The sequence below is a fragment of the Struthio camelus genome, chromosome 3 (genome assembly GCF_040807025.1).
Source record: "Struthio camelus isolate bStrCam1 chromosome 3, bStrCam1.hap1, whole genome shotgun sequence".
Lineage (NCBI taxonomy): Eukaryota > Metazoa > Chordata > Aves > Struthioniformes > Struthionidae > Struthio > Struthio camelus.
The window spans coordinates 85658033-85680626 of record NC_090944.1 but is presented as its reverse complement, the minus strand read 5'-3'; the positions used below and the strand labels follow the sequence as shown (position 1 = coordinate 85680626).

At 43.3% G+C, this 22594-nt stretch overlaps 1 protein-coding gene across 5 annotated transcripts in view; it reads left to right on the top strand.

Moving 5' to 3' along the window:
• Positions 1 to 14029: 14029 nt before the first annotated feature.
• AGPAT4 (1-acylglycerol-3-phosphate O-acyltransferase 4) overlaps positions 14030 to 22594 on the top strand; it is a 90623-nt gene continuing 82058 nt past the window's right edge. Inside the window, exons 1-2 of one of the 5 annotated variants that reach the window (XM_068938904.1) lie at positions 14155 to 14272; positions 15947 to 16196. The gene's annotated coding sequence lies outside the window, so the exon portion shown is untranslated. Of the gene's footprint in view, positions 14273 to 15946; positions 16197 to 22594 lie in introns of all 5 variants that reach the window. The other 4 variants (XM_068938906.1, XM_068938902.1, XM_068938907.1 and 1 more) reach the window with 4 other exon arrangements.

Here is a 22594-nt window from a genome sequence, read left to right as displayed (position 1 = left end):
TCTCATGGGGATTTTTTTTAAGTATTTTTTGCTTGGTTTTTTTGAATTCATATAATGTGATGACTGGTAGAATATAAGCTATGTTGGCAGATAATAACTTTAAAAAACAGTAAATGGGACACATTTTTAAAAAGCTATTTACACTCTTTATTGCAGTATCTAAGAAACCTAAAGATAAAATAGGATTTTGTCTTCTCTGTCATGTACGCAGTTTTGAATACTTATCTCAGAAATAGTTTTGTCTTATACTACCTAATAGAGACTAAATAAATTGGGCTCTACAGATGCTGAGTAGAGCATTAAGAAGGTATACTACATAGCAGATATAATTTTTTCTTCTGTATATGCTTTTTTGAACATATAATACTCTATAGCTGGGACATAGTTTTCATTTCTTTCTGTAGGAAGGATTTAAAAAGTCTCTCATTTTTTTCATACGATAAAAATAAAACACTTCACTGTGACAGAAAAAGAAAGAATATTTAATATAAGTTTCAAATACACACATAACATTTTAGCAAACTGCTCAGTGGAAAGCCCAGCAGCAAATGTCAGCACCACTGCGTAAGTGGCCTTAGGGCATCCTACCTGCTGAAAGCAAAGGCTTGTCAGACACCATTTCTCCAAAATCTAATTTAATGTTTCTAGAGACCCTGAGACTTCCATACTCTGAAAGTGAGCATAATAATACTAAACCTTCCCATGTAGCTAGAGGTCCTGTGCAGTTCATTCATGCCCTATCTCAGTAAGAAAGGGAAAAATAAGCTTTTATGTACGACCTTCTCCTTTTCTGTTTCTTAGTTAATAGACATTGTGAATCTTGCACTGCAAACATTGTAAACAGCGGTACCATATGCCTGCTGAATTCTCACAATAAAAGAGCAGCCCTTTGGTCAGGATTAATTCAAAAACAGGTAGCTTTAACATTAACAAGGGAACTTGTTACACACATAAGTATGTCAGCCCGTACAGGAAGTCAGGAACACTGGAAAATACATTAAGTCCTGCCTCTGACTAGTTGTCTGGCCTTGAGCAAAATCCATTAACAAGTATTTGCAGAATTCTTTGGTATTTTTCTCCTGTGACAAATATTTATCCTGTAATAAACCGTTGAGGAGTAACAATTGTTCCAAATAGTATTTAATATTTCTCATTTAATAGCAAAAAAAAAAAAGTATGTGTGGTTTTGTTTGGATTTTAACTCCGTATTATCTTGAACAAACAAATAAAACAAGCATTTTGTAATTTGACCAAGAATTGAGTCTTGGACAGTGAGTAGAGGTAGGAAATTTCTGTTGGAAAGGTGAAAGTTTAGATTCTAGAGTTCTATGTGATTGGAAGGGATGGGCTATAAAGGAAATGTATTAGGCATGCCTTTTACTTTTGCTGTTACTGTCTCTTTCTGTAACTGCTGTTAACAGCAGTATTAGCTACCATATCTAAATGACAACATTTTGACCCTCTACACACAAATGTCCAGTATGCACAGAGGAAATTATTAACATGGATGATGAGACAATTTCATCCTCTTTCCTCTCTTCTGGTTCAGGCTACCTCTGCATACTTCAGTCTCTGCTAGTCAGGAGTTCATTGAATTGTGATTGAAAGGGGCTGCATATGAAGATTTATTTAACTAGAAAATGTACACAAGCTAATGGGAAAACTGCATCTGCAGAACAAAACTGGGATTTAATGGCACATCCCTCTCTTTAGTTGACAATCCAGATTCCGTTTCTCTGAACTTCATTAATATCAAGTTCATTTTTCTGATGAGAACCTGACTCAGCCCTGATGATGAGAATGTCACATTCCCACATACCTTTCTGGTCCAAGGGGGGCATTTAGAAGACGCACAAGTATGTCAGCTGTAAAAGCCCTGAATTTTCTTCTGCAGGGCAGCACTAGGAATCATGAAGGAAGATACTCACCACTCAGAGTAAAGATGGCAGAATGAGACTCATGCCTCTGCCCTCACTTCACAGAGAAGCTGCGAAAGCAGACTTGGATACTGTTACAGTAAGTCCCATAAAAACACCCTGAAGGGTTTAAATGACATGGAATAAATCATAGCTTGTGTTGTTGCCACACATTGAACAATGAAGGAAAAAAAACCTGAAATATTTTGAATAGCTTCTCAGTAAAGGAACCTTGCTTGTTCTGTGTTCTTGCTTGTTTATTGTGGAAAAAGTACTGGATAACCACATAAATTGAAACCTAAGTGACACAGGAGTACTAATAGAGCAGGCACTAAATTTGCACAGGCTGCTTTCACTCCAGCATTTCCATCTCCAAGTGCTTGACTTTGTAACATACCTTTTGCTGTTTATGTATGTGTGTAGCACATAAATCTAAACCGAAACGCTGCATCAAAGCACTTACCAGCTCTGGGAAGTTTGAAATATGCTGTATCCACACTTTGCCAGTCAGACTCATTTCAAGCTCTGTTGCACGTGTATGCACTCTGCTTTCTCCATAGGGGAGCTAACAGTGAGAAAAGGAAGTGAGTCACTTTATCTTCCGTACTTTTCTGCATAGATCTGATTTCAGTGACAACCTTGGCAAATGTCCTCTGATGAATCTTGCTGAAGTGGCTTAGGACACGACCACACCTGTCTGTATGCCCTGCCCTTCTTCTGTTACTTACTTTATTCCAGCAAAGAGTTAGCATTGAACAGTTTGCCCTCGGTGATTTTGTTGAACACATGATGTGCCTTGGAGCAGTTAAGAGACAGGCACACGTTATCTTCCGCTGCCTCTTCTGTGGCATCACTAACCCCAAAGAGACCAATAAGATCTGAAAGTGCCCCTGCAAGATTTGCCAGAGTTTGTCTGCTGAAAAGCCTCTAAGATATGTTGGTAAAGTACGGTTAAAGGGTCACATTCTCCTCCAGTGAAAACCAGATCATCCTGTCATAGAAGTTCACGGAGCCATGCTAGGTTGACGCCAATTATTACCAAGATTTTTCATAGTTCCGAGTTCATGCAACGGCAAACAGTTAGCCAGCAAATTAGCAAGGTCTCCAATCTACACTGACCAGATGTATGTGAGGCCAGGGTATGCCTTCCCCTCCGCAGAGCCGCATGTCCATCCCAACCCCACCGGCCCCCACATTTCCCCTGGAACACAGCTGCCTCAATCTTCCCCAGAGTGATTTATAGTCACTCAGGTAGCGGGCTGAATGCAACATTAAGGAATTCTACTCTTGCCTAATTAAGACGATGCAATCAACTGGTCCACAAATACTTAAGGATCTTCTTAATTACTCTATTTTTATCAGCTCAAGTGCCAGACACAGTAGCGTGAGGTGCTCATTAGTGCTGATATTTGAAGTCAGAGAAGTTTTATCCCACTGTATTTTCCCTTATGAGCTTTTGCTGTCTGCTAACCCACTCCCTCGGCCATTACTGTGCTGGCTCCCATTTGCTGCTAAGATTCAATACAAAATACATTTGCTCTAAATTACTTTAAAAAGTACTGATGGCCATGCTTCCAAAAATACACTGTTAATAACCAGCTCCTAAGCAGAATTCTAGGATATGAGAAACTAAAAGAAAAAGAAGAGCAAGCTAGAATTGCTTTAAATAAAAAAAAAAAGGGGGGGGGGAATAAGGTTTCCAAGAGCTACTTTTTGTGGGAAGATGCATATTATGTATAAGTTTGCATTCATTTCTTAATTCAGAACTGGCTTTTTTGATTCCCAAACTCATTTATAATAAAATACAGCTAATGTAAAATCAAACAACTTGTTTGTTGTCCAAGCCTGTCATTGCCTCCATTTAGCTGTGGAGTATTATGAGTAATATTTTAGCAGAAGACTGAAGAAGACTGTTTATGCCCTTAAGATATCACAAACTGGGTGACTGGTATTTCTTCTCCCCAGCTCCAAATGTAAGCTCTACTGCAGTACCAGAGAAACAGTCTGAGAGCAAGTTACTCCTGGGGACACTCAGATTCCCACAAACTCCTATTTCTTTAGGAGAAGGACCAGAACTTCTCCGGAACCTGTGGCAAAATCCACAAAATCCTGTAAGGGCAGTTGGACCCCGCAAGCTATGACATACAGCAACTCATGCATAAGCCCAGGTACCTACCTCTTCTGGCTGTTGAATAGTGCAAACTTGTTGCCTCACTTGTTGTTGTGATGGAGACTTCTGTAAATGCAGGACATTGCTATTTACAGCTCCATATGTCTGGAAGAGTGAATGTTTAACACTTAGCTATAAGGCCTCTATAAGGACCCTACACTAAACTGAGCAATCAAACTGGCAAATCTTGTCTTCTTAGGAGCTTTACTAATTTCAGGTGGCATTCGGGAAGGTTCCCTTGACACAGCTCAGTGCAGGAGGGAGGATCTATTTAGGACTGCAATAGTGTGATCAGTGCCAACGCATAGGATTTGTTTTCAGAGTTCACTTCTGGCCAAAGTATGGTAATTGCACTAAGAGAGAAAAGGCATTTTTGTACCTTTCCCTCCAGCAAAAGCTTTTTTAATTGGTTGTCATGATGGTATCACATCGGCTGATGCAGGTCTTGTAACAGCGATAGCGTGAGACGGAGATTTTCAGCCATGGGATTTTGGAATGCTGTTATCTGTGTTGGAAAAAACACTGCTTTTTTGTTTGTTTGTGGTTGCTCTTCTTAAGAAAAAGGGCCAGGAAAACAGGAGAACAGGACAGAAGAGATATTTCCAGTCCATAAAAAAACCTCAGACTACTAGGTTACGGATGTCTCAAATGCTATAACTCATTGTGGGCGGCAAGAGAAAGCAATGCTTTTGGGAGTCAGCTGCAGCCATCTGTCTCCAAGGAGCAGCTGGTGATGAGATACTGATACTAATGAAATGGGACTGCTTAGTGCTGTCGATTTACTGCAGTTAGTGTAGCTACTTCTGATTCACGCAGAATGTGGCTACTGTGCCTTGGAGGCGGCAGGCTTTGCTGATAGCTATGATAATACTTAGCACACCAGAGATTCAAAAAAGGTGTTAAAAATAGTAGATTCAGAGTGCTTATGTGGAGTGTTTTGTGATTGAAATGCCAGATAACTGACTGACAGATCCGGGAGCTCTGAGTTTCCTGGACTAGTGGTAAATCTTAATCATCGGGGAGTTGGCGAGTAGGAAATGACATTAGCTATGCTATTCAGATTGAGGAAAAATAGGAAACAGTGAATTTTTCAGGATTAATAACATATTGCTAGCATGGAAGTCACCATATATGAATAAGATTGTCTCAAATCCCTCTGAGAAGGGGTGTGCTGAACCTCTTACTATGCCAACAATTTGAGTCTGAGCTTGCATTTTCTGGTACTGGTAAGGACATATACATATCCTCAACAGCACATATGTCCACAAGAAGCCTTTTGTTAATTTAATGACTTGAGCTCAGGGGCACCTGAACGCTTGTGATAAATGATACAGTTCGTGAGATCACATTGAGGATTCCCTGAACAGTGAGAAGTATCCGCTACCAGAAGTCCACGTCCTTTGGTTTCCCAGTCGGTTTTCAATACATCATGCAAAAAACTCTGATGTGTTGCATTCTGCTTTGGTACTTCTGTAATCCCTACCGTAATTTCTGTAAAACCACATGTTGATGTTTTTAATGAGGTTATTATGTCTTCTAATTCAAACTTATGCTTAATCAAAGTAATTCTGATGCTGGGTTATAGAGTCAGTTTTTTTCTCAGAAAACAGTCCGTTTTGTGTACTGCAAATAACAGTTAGCATGAGGGATTATCTAAATTTGTGGTTGTGACACTCATCTGACTCACGGTCCTGGGTATTCAAGTCCCCTTGAGAAGTTGGCAGTCCCCTGATGAGGCCTAGCCTAGTGACTCTTCTAAGGTAGTGCCTTAGTAGTGGTTTTATTCAAGAGAAAGACCAGGTTTAGACAGCCACCTCTGGGATGTTCACCCCTCCAGGGTGGAGTGGTAGAACTGGCTCTGGCTGAGCCATTTGGGCAGCTGAGTCCTCCCTGCCCCAGTGCATTTTTCTTGTCACTTAGCTTAAACAGTATCCCACTGGACAGGTATTTGGAGCAGGGCCTTTGCCTCAGGACTGAGGAATCTGTTAAACGGTAGCAAGGAACCCAGCAATCTCAGGCAATGCAGTGCCCAAGGAATTTGAAGATTCAGACCTTGGTTTCAGCAGAGTCTGTCAATGGTTTGTAAGAGGTTGCTAATTACTGTCAATTGCAGTGATATTTCCAAAGGAAGTGAATTGCAACTGCAAATTCCCAATTGCAGTTTTGCACAGACCACAAAGGAGTCATTTGACTAAAACAGCCTTTGATTCATAACTGTCCTGTGCTGGATTAGGCCTGCTCCCTGGCTCCCTACGTTGCTGCGATCCTCTTAGCTACCCCCTAGGCCCTGGGCGATTCACAGGATCAAAGAATACAAGGGAAGAATATACACGAGGGTGCTCGTGCCATGAGGCAAAGGTGGAACGGCTGATTTCCACTGTACGTGGCGCTGTGGAGAGTCGGGGCTCTGATAGGCAGCCGCTTAAGGTTGTCCTTAAACTGAAACAGTGCCAGAGGCTGCTTTGGTTTGTGCTGGAGGCCAGGCTTAGCTCAGAGGCAGACAAGAATCCAGACAGTGCATCGGGGCAGCTGTAGGGAGAAGCAATCTGTGATACAAATGGCCTAATCTTTTGTCTTACAATTGCCAGGGAGAGGCTCTGTCAGTGTACTGTGCCCAGCAGTGTCTGGGAAAGGGGCAAGGTGTGATACCACCACTTCATCTGCACATACCCAAAGACCTCTCTGCACGATGTGCCATTCTTGCATCTCTGGCAAATCCTCTGAGCCTTTGCCCCACTCACAGACCACAGGCTAGCAGGACACAGTACAGAATTGGAACCAAACCTGTATAAAATATTAGGGTTAATGATTCAAAGGTAAATAATCAGTAGACGCCAGCAAGGAGCCCAGGAAATCTATTACACTGAGGTGATTTCACTTCAGAGAGCATACCATCACTCTCTCTTTCAGCAATGTTTTCTTTTCATTATGGCCTGTCTTAAGAGCTCTGTGGCATTTTAAATAGTCTAAGCAGTATGAGGCCTGGGTGTCTACGAACTACTCCGCATTTTTCTCACAGTTGTCTCGTCTGCTTTTCATTTCCTATATCTTTTTCTTTTTGAGTGACTATTGTTGAGGGATTGTCAGATGTCTTAATGAGGTTTCCAGTTAAAGCATTCAAACTTTTTAAATTTCCATGCTCACTTAAGAGTTTCATATTCAAAACTGTTTTTCTTTTCTCTGTAACTTAGTATTTTTCTTTATGTAGCTTCCTTATCCAAGAGTCAGTTTAGGAGCTGTGTCCCCATCCACTGAAATCAATGAAATGCCACTGAAAGCAAGATCAGACCAAATCATAAAAAAAAAAAAAAAAGAAGGACCATGGGGTCAAGGCAGGAGACCTGCTGTGACACTGGAAATACGCATGTTTCCATGACGATAACTTAAGAGGGGAAGAAAGCCTAGCTCGGGGAAAATACAGGTAAATTGTGTCCCGTAGGACACAGATTTGCTGTATTTAGCAGGATAAGGCAGTCTAAATGTGTAGAGTACTGTATTTTTTCAAAGGAATCACAGGTATGTGGCAGCCTTAAGCAAAATCAGCATAATCTTTTCCATTTTTTTCTCTCATTGAACATACACTTAAATTTCTTTTGTACCACCTCCCCTAGTCTCTGTTTCCTCTCTTCTGTCTTGCCTGATTTCTCTCGCCCTTTTCTGTAAACTCTGGGCTTCTAATTCTATTTGTCTATGTATTGCCCTTTGCCATTTCTTATGCAATCTCTGTTTCTGCCATTTGGTATCAAAGATTTTGTCCTCGCTTTTTTCATTCCTTAATAGACATTGCGTAATAGACATTTACAAGAACAGTAAGCATCTAGCTTTTACCCAATTAGCTTTTAGCTAATGTCTTTTTATTAAAAAGTCTCTTTCTTCAACTGCTGAGTCATTTTAAGAAAGATACCGACCACATAGAACGTCCGTTATCTCCATTTTTGAGACGCCAGCTTTGCTCGCGCTGAATATTGTGCTCTATAAGGTGTCTCGCTGAGTGTAACCCTCAAGTTTTCAAGAATCATGCGTGTGGAGTCTTTATGAACAATTACTGGGCTCTATTAAAGTATATAGAATAAAATTAGACACAAAGCTTTACATGCATCAGCTCTCACAGAAATAAAAAAACAAAACAAAACAGAAGAACATCTGTCCACGTAAAGTCTGCTGTAGAGGAGATATTTTCTGCCACCTATCCAGGGTTTATCCCACAGTTTACTTTGGGAAAAAGACAGCTAGCTCCTTGATGGTTCCTTCAGTTAAAGCAATCTTTATAAAAGTAGCATGTGAGAGAACATTGGATAGAGACTGCAACAGCTGATCAAGACAAGAGTTGTCTCCTGTCTTCCAGCACGGAAAACATGGTGCAGGGTTGGTGAGAGAGGCTGCAGTGCATAACATGTTCTTAAGCTGTCAACATGTAAGGATGAGAAACTTAGAAGTTTTTTCTTAAATGATCTTTCCACTTCCGTGTAACCGAACTACAAAGAGATAATGGCATGTTGACTTCACTCTAAGTTTGGTACAGGAACCAGAGTTGCCCCTTGTCAATACGAGGAAAAATGCTTTAAGTGTGGCTTAAAGCTGCTGTATTTTATGGGCTGGGTGAGCATGCAGCCATTCACAGGGTGAGGACACTGCTACAGAATTTATTACAAGCTAAATCAAACAGCACAGTTATTACGAGCATTGTCATTTTCTGTAGCTTTGTAAAAGCTCAGAACGGCAGGCTCACGTGGCTTGTCTCGGCACACCGTTGGAACAAAACGCAGCCTTGCCCTCATCATAATGAAATAATTATTCCCTCTTCTAGGTGAGATGCAGAAAGAACGGTTGTGTGGATTTGTTTCTGACTGTCAACGTCTGTGTAACTACATATGCAGATTAGGTGTTGCCCTTGAAGACCTGGAGAGCAGCCAGTCTGCCTCTCCCCTTGTAACCCTGATGCAAAGTTATGTAGAAGCAGCATTTGCTATTACAGGGTCTGCACTACTCCAGCTTCCAAGTCCTCCAGACAAATATATTGTTCTACACCGTTTCTTAGCTCTGCTTCTGAAAAAGTGGTGGTTTCCTGAATACACTACAACCAACGCACTCATCTTTGCAGCTCCAAAGTGATCTTCCCTCTAGGATTTTAGAGGAATTTCACCCCCCACACAACACCCATGATGCCCACGGTAACAGATGTCAATATCACTGTATATCCAGAGAGTTAGAAAAGCCCTCACATTTTTGTCATTCTCTGAACCATGTTTGATTGGAGCTGCAAGATTTCCTCTTACTACAGTTGTTTGCGTGGAGGGGATTCCACTGTCATTTTAAGTTATCATTGTAATGCAGAACTTTTCTTGTAGAGAGAAGATGAGGTTAATTTTAGCAAAACGTCAGGCTTGGCTGTGCTACACCTTGGCAGAGAAAATGGCAACCTCGCATCGCTTGCTTGCGCTTGCACCAAGCGCAGCATGTCGTTTAGCTGGCAGAATCACCATAATGAGTATGTTTTATTTCAGTTCTTATACTAACAGATTTGGGATTTTCAGCCTAAGTTTTAAGTCCAGGTTGCTTAACACTCTTGTGAGTTTTGTAGACTACCTCCGAAAAATTCTGCTCTGTCATTTGCACGTACAGATATCTCTAAAGCCAGTTACCTAAGCCAACAAGTTTTGGACCAAAGTCGTCCACTCAGAAGCCTTCACACTTTCAAATAAGAGGAAAAAATCTGTGATATTTTGTATTAGATACATGTCTAGAGAGAAATAAAGACTCCTCCTCTCCTACAGGTAGGTGCAAATTGGATACTTAAAATAGCCATGGAAATTCTATTTGCACTTGCACAAAGGAGTGTTTATTTTGTGGATGTCAATACATGTGCAAATATAGAGCCTAATTTTGCATAGGGAAATTTGGGAAACTTTTTGTATGTATGACACTTTATATTTATTAGAGGAATAGCATTCTTTAAAAATGATAAATGTTCCGTAATCAATTAGTACCCATGGACTTGTTGCTAAAAACAAAACATGTTGAAAAGAAGAAATACGTTAGAACAATCCTTTTTTCCACAATTATTCCAGTATTTTTCCATATATATTAGACTTCGTAAAGGGTTGAGCTGGACAATCAGGAGTTTACATTCCTGTAATTTGTCCCACACAGCTCTCTTGCTAATGCATACTCAACTATAAGAATGAATCTATTCTAAAATTAACCATGGCCTCAGGATTTAGTTTTAACAAGGTATTTCCTTTTGTGGGTTCTGTGCAACTTCTGTGCAGGAAAGCAAGGTCTTCCATAGGAAGATAGTGGACTCACTATATATCTGAAGTAGAGGAAAAGCTGGCATGTTTTACAGTTGGGGCTAATCCACACTAGAAAACTTTGCCCAATATAGCTAGCTGCAAGGGCTAGGAGCGTGTTTTTCCCCTGCTATTGGAATATTTAAACTAATACAGCCGCATCTCTGTTACGACTTTGATCATTACAACAATGCATTGTATCAACATCTTTCCTTTTTGGCTCAAATATTTAGATAAACTGTTAGCATATGCTACCTACGTACGTGTATTTTCATCTGATTTCCTAGAAGAAAAAGGTCATGCATAGAGCATGATTGCATCAGTCCTTACAATAATTTTTGAACTTGTTAGCTGAATGAAGCCCAAAAAAGAAGCAGAGGTCTCAGATCGAATTTCTTTCCCACAGACTTCATCAAGACAGATAGCCAAGTACAGGAAGGACTTCCTGTTATTGCCTCCACTGAGGGATAGCCTGCAGTGCAGCCTTTATTACACTGAAGTTAACATACACAGAAGGGCAACTTCATGAATGCCTTAAATGCAGAAAAGGTGTCGTTTAAAATCCACACCTTATTAGACCCCAGAGCGTATAGCCATAAGACATGCGGCAATAGGAAATCAGGCTTCTTGAGTCCTGCTGCTCACAGAATTAACCTCTTGATATCAGTATAGTAGCATCAGCACCATGGATCCTGCTTCTTTCGCTAGTTTGGCATAGCTAGAACAGCAGAACTTTCAAGAATAGATGAGCTTTTAGCTGCAATTAACTTTGCATGATGTAATTCATAAAGCACTTGTAAGTTCACGTGATGAGGAGGACTGGGGTCCAGCTGATAGAACCAGAATGTAGTTAATCACACTTCAGCCATGAGAGATACCTGGGTTCCTTGCTGATTTGGGCGCATGCTTTGCCCAGCAAGAGTCTGGCCTTTTTACAGGGAAACTCACTGGAAGTCAACTATTTCATACACAACGACAAACGGCCCTTGGATTGTGGGGAGGAGGCATTGCCTGCTGACTCTTGAGTCTTGCCCAGCGCAAATAAGGTATTTGCATACTCAAAAGCAACAACGAAAGAACCTCACTGAGGTTGGAAACTCAAGCGCTCCGAACAAGGAAATGCTAAAATTAAGACCTGAAGAAACTTAACCTGGCTGCCCTTGGTCATATGGCAGGCTTTTTAATTAAGCTTGCAAATTTTAACATACTCCATTCAGTGCTCTGGAGGGCACAGCTTAAGGAAAGGGACAGTTCATCTGATTCCTTTCTATTCTCCTTGTTCATAGCACCTTAAGACAATGTACACTGAGGACCTGGCAAACCTTGCTCTTAATACATAAGTATTGTTCTTGCTATGGGCTTTTCAGTTGCACTCATTCACCATCATATCTAACACCTTTGTAAAATTAATTAATTTACCTTTAAAAATCTAATTTAAATAAAAGGAGTGTATTATTCCCATTTTCTCAGGGAGACTTTTGAGAAACAGATGTACTGCAACCAAAACTAGTATTTATTTCCCACTGGAGATTTTTCTCTAGTGTAAAGCATCCACAAATCCTGTTATAATGAGCTGCAGCTGTCAGAACTTAACGCTTAAGAAAGCATCCAAAACTTGTATTTATTTCCCACTGGAGATTTTTCTCAGGTGTAAAGCATCCACAAGTTCTGTTATATTCAGCCACAGCTGTGAGAGCTTAACACCTAAGAAAGCAAGAAGCCAGATTCTTCTTATGGCTTTCCAGAAAATTAAAAACATGCAAAAAATAATCAGCTGTGGAGCACTGGGTTTCGGGCCAGATCAGAAAAGAGGTTCAGGCACTACCACAGTCAGCACTGGAGGGCCTGACTTTTGGAGTCTTCTCTCTCAGGATAAAACCTAGACCTTGAGGAAGATGCCTTGCAGTAAGATTCAAAAAAATCTGTATGCTCAGTAGAAAGCTGCCTAAAGTAGCTAATAGGGAATGTTTAAGACACAGCTGTGTTGCAAATCCAGCTTCCAGCTCCAGAATTAATTATCTCTCTTAGGGATTCATAAGGACTCATTCCTGAGTCCTGTTTTAAATGGTAGCCACAGGGCCAGACTTTTAAAGCATGACTAGAGAAATACCCTCTCCCTTCATGGACCTGCTCAGTGGTTAGACCATTGCCTAAGGATATTGGAGTTAGATTCAATTCCTTCGTGACTACAGGAAAAGAGAGTGCCAAATACTGACCCCTTGGTAGTTGTCTCAACTTTGTCTACAGGAATCAACACCTGACTGGTCTGGAGGATAGTTACAGACAGCAGCGAGCTGAGCAAGCAGCCAAACACTTACCCCACCAGCAGGGCCCCTATGCTCCCACTAGGTCTCAATCACCCTGACCAGCTACACCTGGGACCCCCACCCATGGGGGTGCATTTATACTCTGGCTTGGGCTTTCACCTCCTACCTGAGCTGTGTTATAGAGGTATGCGTGCTCAGCTCTGTCTCTGGCCTTGTTTCCTAGCTGGACCTTGGTCCTGTGTTGTAGGTAGCTTCTCTGTGCCTCCTAGATGGACTCATGTTGTAGCCTTGTCTCCAGCTCTGTTTCTGGCCCCCATCTGCTGCTGTTGCTGACTGGGCTCCCTGGGCAGGCTCTGGACCTCGTTCATTGCTTTGCCTTGTCTGGGACTGTCCGCGGACCCCGTTACCAGCACCCTGCTCTGTGTTCAGGAGCTGGGGGACAGCGCTCTGGCGAGGGCTGCGCTCACCCTCAGCACCTGGCTCGTCCTCCCTTGTGGGGAAGCCTTGCTCGGGCTGTTCCCTGGCTTCGCGTCCTTCCTGAGCGCTGTGCGCGCCTCGCGCTCCAGGCGGTGTGCTCCTGTGACTAGTCTAGAAAGCCTTGCTGATGTTCTCCTCCTATCCCAATCAATTGTCATTCATTTAATGCATAGCGCCATTCCTGTGGTTCACAGTGTTTTCTTAAGGCCTCTAAAAATCTACGTTAAGGGTAAACAGTGATGTTATGTAGTTGGTATGGGCCAGTAACGTAGCAGGGCTCCAGGCCAGCCAGCTCATCCCAGCTTTTCCCCCCTCTTCCCCCGGCCTGGTGTGACGGCACAGCCCACAGACCTGATAACGCTGGCCTGAGAATAAGTCATCCGAGGCATTATTGCCTTCCGACGCTTTGGGTATTTAATAGACTCGCTTCTTGCTATTTTCCATTCATGAAAGCTGCTTTTCAGTCCACAAAGCCTGACAGCAAATGTTTGGTTTTTCACAGATGGTGAATATTGTGTATCAGGATGCTCAGGGCTTGGAGGCCTGCCATCTGCCCGTTTTTCTCGTGGTGCCCAGGCTGCCGAGGTCGGTATCCCGCTCTCCAATGTCTCCTCTGAGCGGCAGACGCGCATAAGCACCCTTCACCCCCTGACATCGTGCAGTCTGTCCTCGAGGAGGGCTTGGCGCTCAGGCAGCCAAGTGCCTAGCCTGCCGCCTCCGCCTCCTCCTCCCCCTTCCCCTTCAGGCTTTAACACACCCCTGCCCCCCGTTGAGACGCTGCGCGCTCAGCCCAGCTGCCGGCAGCCCCGGGCCAACCCGCCTCCTCCGCCGAGCAGCGGGGCGGGGAGAAGCGGCGGCGCCGCCGGCGGGCGGGCGCGGAGCCCCGCGGCTCCTGCCGCCTCCTCTGCCGCGGGGCAGCGCAGCGCAGCGCGGGGAGTCGCCGCCGGGTTGGCCCCTTGCCGGCGCCCCGGGAGGAAGTGACATGGCGGCGGGCAGGGGCGCCCTTCTCCGCCAGGAGCCGCCCGGCGGGTGGAGCCTGGCGGCCCCGCCCGTGCCGGCCGCCTCCCGGCGCGTGCAAACTAGTGGCAGTTGGTGAGGCGCGGCGCGGCTCGGCGCGGCACACATGCTCCGGCCCGGCCTGGCGGGCGCCAGGTACGTGCTTCTCCTCTCACTTCCACACAACTTTACAGGCGTAGGGGTGGCGTTCCCGAGCCGGCTCGGCTCGCGGGTTAAAATCAATAGTAACAATAATAAAAATTAGGAAGCCGAAACAACGGACCCCCCGCCCGAAACGCGGCGCAGCAGCGAGCCGCGGAGGGAGGGGTGCGGCGCCTTTGCTGCCGGGCTGGGCGTCCCTCCCGCGGGCGACGCCCCGGCCCCGGCCCCGGCCCCGCCGCCGCGCCCGCCTGGCCCGAGCTGCGGGCGACGAGAACGTTCCTGCTCCGTGCGGGCCGCCTTTGTGCGGCCGGCGCGCTCCGGCTGCCCGCTGCCTCCCTCCCTCCCTCCCTCCCTCCCCCCCGGCCTCGCGTTTCCATGGAAACGGCAGAAGGAGCCGGGCCTTGCCCCACATGCGTGAGGGGCTGGGGCGCGCTGGGCGGCGGGGGTCGCCGGGGCCGGGCCGAGCATGCGGTCGCGGTGCCCCCCTCCCTTCCACTTTCATTTTGGTTTTCCTCCATCACAATAGAGGAGGCCGGTGGTGGTAGGGGGAGGGGGCGGTCGGGGTTGCCTTGGAAACAGACGTTTGTGATGGTCTGTTTGCAGTTTCTTTCTTCTCCTAATGTGCTTCCTATATCAAGAGGGCAGAACGTGCCCAAATAATTGATTCCCCTCACCCCACCCCCCGCAGGAAACGTATGAGCGTTCAGTCACAGGTAGCGTGTTTATTTTTCCATGGTACCTAGAAGTCCATGAGCTGAGACAACATGAGTGCTGACTAGGAGGAGGAGACAGGGAGGCTGCCTCCCTGGTGATCTGCTCACAAGTTGTAGGAGCTTTGCTCTTCTTTCTGTGTCGCTTTATAAAGACGTTTAAGCTGCATTAGATGATAGACGTAAATTAACTTACTGTGTTTTGACTGATATCGTTTAGTGCAGAGAAAACTCTAGGGTATCATTTAACTAAGAAATAATCCTTTATAGAATTTATTTCCACAAGTGAGCATTCACTTTTATGGCTAAAAAGACAACAAAAAGAAGAATCTGTTATTGGTTGGACAATGTCATGTAGGGACTTTTGGTCCTCATCTCTGTCATGCCTTTCTAAGACCTGTAAAGATTTCAGTAGCATGCACATACCTCTAAGAACGGTGTGCCTTATACAGGTGCTTGTATGGGAGAGAGTAGCAGCTGCGTGAAAACTTTCACCTCTTGCGACAGATTTCCAGGATGAGAGAAACTCAAAAAAAGTCCCACAAGCTTATCTTCAAAAACAGCAATGCAGGCAGCCCAGGAAGTTGTACGACACAGTCGTAACCTCAACTTGTATTGATTATCGCCTCAAACTGAGAGTGAGCTACAAAAGATTTAAAAGTTGGTGGAGAAGCTGTGTAGGGAAACTCTAGCAGAACGAGCCTGGCTCAAGTTTGTAGCATGCTAACTGTTCTTCACTAACTTCTGTGAATGATAAAGTTGCTTTCAATACACAGTGAGCCATTTAGAATACGCTACAACTATCTTTGTATAAAGACTGACCGTGTAGTGTAGGTTGCTAGATTAGTTGCTGTGCTGTAAACATTCACTCTCTTTTACTGCCCAGCAGCTTTCTCTAGCTACTTGTATTATCTGGTCTAATGATGTGTTTTTCATAATACTTTCTGCTTTACTTTAGGTGAAAATGCATTTTGAATCATTTTAGGAATTGGCATAAACATTACGCATAGCTGTGCTTTGTCCTGTTAATACTCTGCATAAGGCCTGAATAAGCCTTGTCGAAAGATGAAACTGTAACAATATTTCATGGAAGACAGAGGGCCGAGATTCAGGTGGAAGAATACATCACAAAGCCTGCGATGAACAGAGGTGTCCTAAGCAGCTGGTGGATAAAGGTTACTTATACACAAAGTTTGGCTGTATCATTGGTAAGCACTTACATAGTACATTCTAGTAAGTGCTTCACAAGAAGCTGCAGGGGTTATGTTTAAGACTGGAGAAACTGCACAGAGAGGTTAATGTTTGCCCTGGGTCACACAGCAGAAAACACTGTGCCCGGACAGCACAGTGACTAACTGCATTTCTTGACACTCAGTTTGGTAGGGAGGTTTTTTCTCTCCCAGTGAGTCCTGCTCTGTTCAGCCAAAAACCTGAGACACTAAAGCAGTGTTTCTCTCCTCTCTGGGGAGAGATGCACAACCATCGCTCCAGGGAAGCACATAGTTTACAGTTTAACATTCTCGGTGTGTTAAAAAGGAGAAGAGTTTCTCTGCAGGAGATGGGTTCTGTTGCAGGTGATGGCTGGAATCCCATAGCTGGGTTGTGCCCTGCTGAAAAGAGGTGGTTTATTGCTTTCTGTCATATAACTTGATTTTATTGCTGGAAGATGAGGTCTGAGAAGAATTCTCCTTGAAATCTTTTCAGCCTAGTGAGACTGTCAGTCATGTTTGTGTTGCACGTGTGTTCCTGTGTCCCATATATAACTTGTTACAGTAATTTGATTTTAAATTCTAAAAAGCCATCACTGCTTCATGTGAAAGAACGCCTCCCTAACTAATAGCAATATTATTCCTGCCATTAGTGTATCTCTTTTCCTGATGAGGGACCACAAGGCATTGTGTGATGCGTATGCCTTAGCCAGCAGCAGCTTCTGCAGCTGTGGGCCTTTCTCATTAGAAAGAACTTAATGAGTCAGGGCACCTCTCTCCTCAGGTGTTTGTTTGATTAGGCTTAGCTGTATGCAGTGGGCATAAGGAAACTGTAAGGAAATTGTACAAATGTGACTGGAGGGCAATACAGTGCATTCAGCACTGGTACTCAGCAGCTGGATGTGCTTTTTTTCCAAAGTGCTTAGAGGAGGGGTGGTTTTCCCCAGCGATTTGGTTTCAGGGGCCTGGGGAGGTTTATCCACTCATCTGTCACTTGGTGGTCTTAAGCTCATTTACATCATGCTGTGTGGTTTTGCCGTGATCATCTCTGACTAATGCTCTTGTGCTTCTCAGAAACTGCTGACTCATTTCATTTTCTTACTGCTTTTCCCCCTTCCTCCTACAATGCCTCAAAGTAGAGATGTGGTAGGGTCAAGGTAAGGTCAAGGAAAGAGGATATGAAAATTAATGAAGAGAACTGAGAGTCGTGGCCAGCATGAAGGTTCTGTAGAGACCCCTCTTTGGTAATGCAAGGAAAAGATAGTGGCTGAGGTGGATTTCCTGAAAAGAAACATAAACCATATATTAGAAACTGGGTAGAGCAGTTTAACAAACATAGTAAGACAGCAGTTGGGAGAGGTGGCGGGGTTATGGTCTGCTGTTCATTTTGAACTTGGTCTCTCTACTTCTACACCTCTGCTTTCACCTTCAGCCCCTCTGTCTGTTTTGTTAACTCTGCCGTGAAGAGCTTAACACTGAAATAATTTTCTACTACTTGCATAGTGGGCTGACTTCACTAGAGGTTCCTGCTGTAGCATAAATAACAGGAACAAAGGAAGGCAATTAACCGGTTCTAGGCTGGAAGAAAAAAATCTTTATAGTTGTCGGCTGTAGAGGTTACTGACAGAGGATTTACTTGCCATAAGGTTAGGATCTTCAGGCAGAGACAAGCAAACTGCTCTCCCGTGCATGCATGATTGCTTGTTAACATCTGACAAATTAGGTGACATGCTAAATTTGCTTTTAATCTGATCAAGAAAGTTAAATTTCCATCACACTTCTGCAGCAGCATCCAGATGAATGCAAAGGTCTGCCCATACAGATTCAGCTGGCAGGTTTTGCTGGCTTTTGCATCTGACAGAAAAAAAGGAAAGACTTAAAACCTGTTGTTAAAGAGTAGGAAAGAAAATATGAGGGGAACTCTATGAGCAGAAGTTGCACCTGATATTTATTCCATTTAAAAGGAGAACTACTGTTTGAGAGTCAACCTGTGGCGTGCTTCTCCCACTTTGTCCACATCAACCCTTCCTTCATACATCGTAATTTGCCCTTATTACTGTGTTTTTCAGGACTTTGGAAAACACCATTTTGCAGATGATGCTTTCCACTTCTAGATGGCCTGGATCATTCTGTGTGCAGTGGGCTACGTTTGCATTTGAAACATCTACAAAGTTTTCCCCCTTCAAGTCATGGGTGATTTGTCAAGGATTAACGAGGCATTAGCTAGCTTTAGTTTCTTTTGTGGTTCTGAGGATATGTTTATATAGCGATGAAACTTAGACTTACCAAACACTATTTTTTTCCCTCGATCTGGTATTAAGTGAGAATTACCAAAGAACAACGCAGTAACGTCCATGTGGCCAGTTCTGCAGACAGCGGGCAGCAGGGATATCACTGTCTTCCCACAACAAATGCCCCTTAAATGTATAGGGGATCAAAGTAATAGAAAAAAGACTTTTCTTTCCTGCTTCCCAACAGCGGTGGGAGCACAATAGGTCTATAATTAAGCAGAAAGATAGCTGGGAAGCTGCTCTCCTAAAACAGTGGGCCTTCCGTATGTGACTTTGTCTAGTCTTTGCAGGCCTAGACCTCTGAGAGCGTGCATATTATTGCATTTCCTCAGAGGTGGAAACAGAGGAAAGCTTCACCCTGGATATAAGCCTGGTAAGACTGTCCCAAAAGTTATTGAAGTCGATGGAAAAACGCTCAAAGCCAGACTCTTAAAAGGTGTTAGGCACCTAAAGATGGACAGCTGTTTTAGGAAATCCAGCTAGGTGTTCATGTAACTGATGCTTAATTTCTTTAGTGCAGAGTTTATAAAAAAAATCCTACGGGACTCTTAACAGCATGTTTAGGAACCATAATGTCTTTGTACACCTGCTTTTCAGTAAAGTAAATGCTGTTGGATCAAGCTGTCTCTGAATGATTTTGCTGGAAGATTCAGATGGCTTTGACCTAGCCCTGGCTTTAGATCCTGAGAATAAAAGTGCATTGATTAGTTTCTGTTTTTGAGGGATAATGTTTTCCAAACAGTGAGGGCCATTGAAGCTTGTTGAACGATTTCTTTGGGATTCAAAACTTCCCTTTATTGTTGGCCTGGACGAAACCAGTGCCAGTGATGAAGGCATTTATTCTCTGAAGTTCTCGAATCAGTTTGTTAGGATGGGGCGGGGGGAAATGTTCTGAATTCATGACATAGCATAAGTGTTTTAGAAACACTCGTGCTTTTGAGACAGAAGTGAGTGAAAACTGATGGGGAATATAATAACAGCTGATATGGACTAAGACAGTTGCCACTGTTTATTTGGATTCTTACCTGGCATCTGAATGTCTGATTGTTTTGTGTGTGGGTGCAGCTGAGCCTTTCACTGAAGCAAGGATCTTATTTTTTTGTGACTATGCCAGCCAAATCTCAGCTGTAAGGCATATGCTTTTCTATGTGTTGGATGTCACCTGTCTAAGGCAGAAGTTGGTTTTCTTTGAATAATACATCTGGAAGCTTCCCTGCTGCATTCGTCTTTCAGTTTGGTATTTATTCATTACATTTAAAAAAAATGCTTCTTTCAGTAGAAAATAACTTATTTCCTGTGTATTCCTGTCTTGGTGTGACATCTTGCATGTGCATTGTCACTTTAATTTATTTGTATGTAATTTGCACAGAGGATAAGTTCAGGTACTTCATAGTCGTCAAGGTCATATGCTGGAATACACTCAAATTTTATACTTGGAGGTTAAAAAAAAAAAAACCTCATTCAAATGATCTTTTTTTGTTCAACGTTCATCAGTATTCATAAAGCGTACTAATGAATTCTATTTCATATTAATTAAAAATATGAAAATGGCCTAGTGGAAGGAGGCCCTTCAAGCCTACTGTCTTAAAGGACTGAAAAAATTAACAATTCATTTGGACTTGTAATCAGATGAATGGCACACTTCATTTCAACACTGCTAGTAATGCCTTGTGCTTTGTGCTGGAAGCTTTCCGATCCCCTTACAGAAGAAATGATCCCCTCACAGAAGAGGTTGGTGCCATTCTCTCATTTCCCTGTGACTAGGAGGCGTGTAGGCAGCGGCCTGTCCCTTGCACCCAGTGCGTCCGTGGCAGAACCGTCAGCAGAGCTCAGGTCTGCTGAGGCCAAGAACGCTGTTGTGTCCAGCAGGCTGTACAGCTGCTCTGAGAAAGACACGATATTAAAAGTATCTCTACTGTTTTGGGGACAGTAGATGACTTCTTACAAACACATAATCTGATGGTGGGAGTCCTACTTTTAAACAAATGATACTAGTGCCATAATGTTTTCCTCTCGTCAGTGATTTATGCCCTATCTCTGCTGTTCTCTGGACCCTTTTTAAGACTGAGTTTGCCACCACAAATCCTACTTTGTTCATTAACTGTACGTTCTGGTCTTTCTTAAATGAACAAAGCTACAAAGGTTAGGAATTAGACTTTTATCAAAAGGCCCAAAGAAGCTGCCTAAAATTACTAGAACATAAATCTCAATTCCAGAAAAGTATGGTCATTTTATTGGAGAGTACTGGTGAACAAGACTTTAAGCAAAGAGCTCAAGGGGAGTAAAGCGTTCTCTTCCCAGTGCTGATGGCTTTATCTTCTGATTGTCTTCAGTGAAGCATCTCGCAATGGCTTTTAATTCCCTCCTAAACAGGAGTAATGAAAGAGATGTATGTTTGTGTGCGTGCGCACACACACAACTGTCATTTTGGTACTAAAGCCTTATATCGTAGTATAGACCCATCCAAATGATGGTCAATTGATCCAACTGATGAACGCTCGGTTTTTATTTCTTGAGGAGTGGGGAAAGGAAGGGAAAGTGGAGTTCATTAGATCTGCGCATACAAACTGGTTTGACCTACCTCATGCATTTATAGCTGCTACACCATGTGCCTGCCGCTTTGGATTGTGGGCTGGTGGATGTGCCCTTTCCCTCTCTGTTCTATGTACCTGGCCTCTCAGAAGCTGTTGCAAGGGAAACTTGAGCATTGGCGAGCAAGCAAATAAAGGAGGCTCAAAAGTAACATTTCGTGTTGAAAGCTGTAGCCTAGGGAATTGGCAGGTCTTGGGTCTGGAGTTGGCTCTGCCATTGGTTTACCATGTGACTGTCGCGAGTTACATAACAGCTTTTTTGGGAGTTCCCAGTGAGTAGGGTGGGCATAGCAAGGCAGATCTCGTGCGGCTTACTTTGCTAATGTCTTTTAAGTGGCTGGAGCTTTTCAGATGAAAGAGGATAGATAAATCCTGGAAGAATTAACAAAAATCTATAATGTTTTCTAATCCTATCCATAAAGGGTTTAATCTTGCATGTGAGTGGAGTAGCTCATGGTACTAGTTCTATTTAGTGGATGTGGAGCTCCCTGCCTGGATGAAACTCCTCACATGTGTTAGTGATGCAGAAAGCTGTCTGTTGTTGACCCGGAGTTAGAGCGCGCTAACTCTGTAGTTTAACTTTATAACTAATCTATTATGGGTGAGAATTTAAATATTAAATATTTGAAGTTTTAAACTAATCGTGTGGCCCATGTTTCCTTGGTGCTTCACACCTAAAGGAGATTGGGATGCAGGGAAAGTATTTTGCCCTTTGAGAGTATAGGCAGTTCCCGAGCCTTATGCTGACCCTTTGTTGTTGTGAATTTCATTTAAAGTTCTCTAAAACAAGGTGAGAGCAGTGAGTGTTTAGTAAGCAGGACCATGAGTCTTGACAGGAGAAGCCTCCTTTCCAAATCTCTCTGCTCATCCAGAGAACTTTTGGACTCAGAGCACAATTTAAAAACAAACCCCCCGCAAAAAAACAAAGAAACAAACCCCAAAGAACAGAATTGTGGGGTTTTTTGGGGTTATTTTGTTTGTTTTTTTTTTAATGTGCCAGCTCCTGTATGGTCCTTCATTTGCTCCTCAGCTTCTCCCTCTCCTCTCGCTTTTCCAGCTCTTCTACAAGAAACATTTTTATAAAAAGCACTGGAGAACTCAGTAGCTACTCCTATATTGGATCTACTTCTGAAATGTCTAATGCAAAGGTGTTCAACTGTAGTGATGTGAGCCGTTGATGCTAGGTAAATACCATGAAGCAGGAAGCAGCATCCTGCCTGCTGCCTCCTTAGTTTTTAATTTGTTAATTTCCTGTGCAGGTTAGCAATGTTGTGGATCTTACCAGTGAGATATTTCCCACAGGCCAGGCATTGAGGACCAATGGCATAAGTAAACAGACTCTGATCTCTGTACCTCAAATTTACAATTGCCTTAAACAGGTCTTTGAGTGACCTGTACGCAGCTTCATCTGTCATAAATACAATAACACATATATCATGTATTTGGGAAGTTTTAGTCAGTTGCAGATATGCAGATACTGTTATTTGACAAGCCACCTGTACCTTTGCAGCAAGCC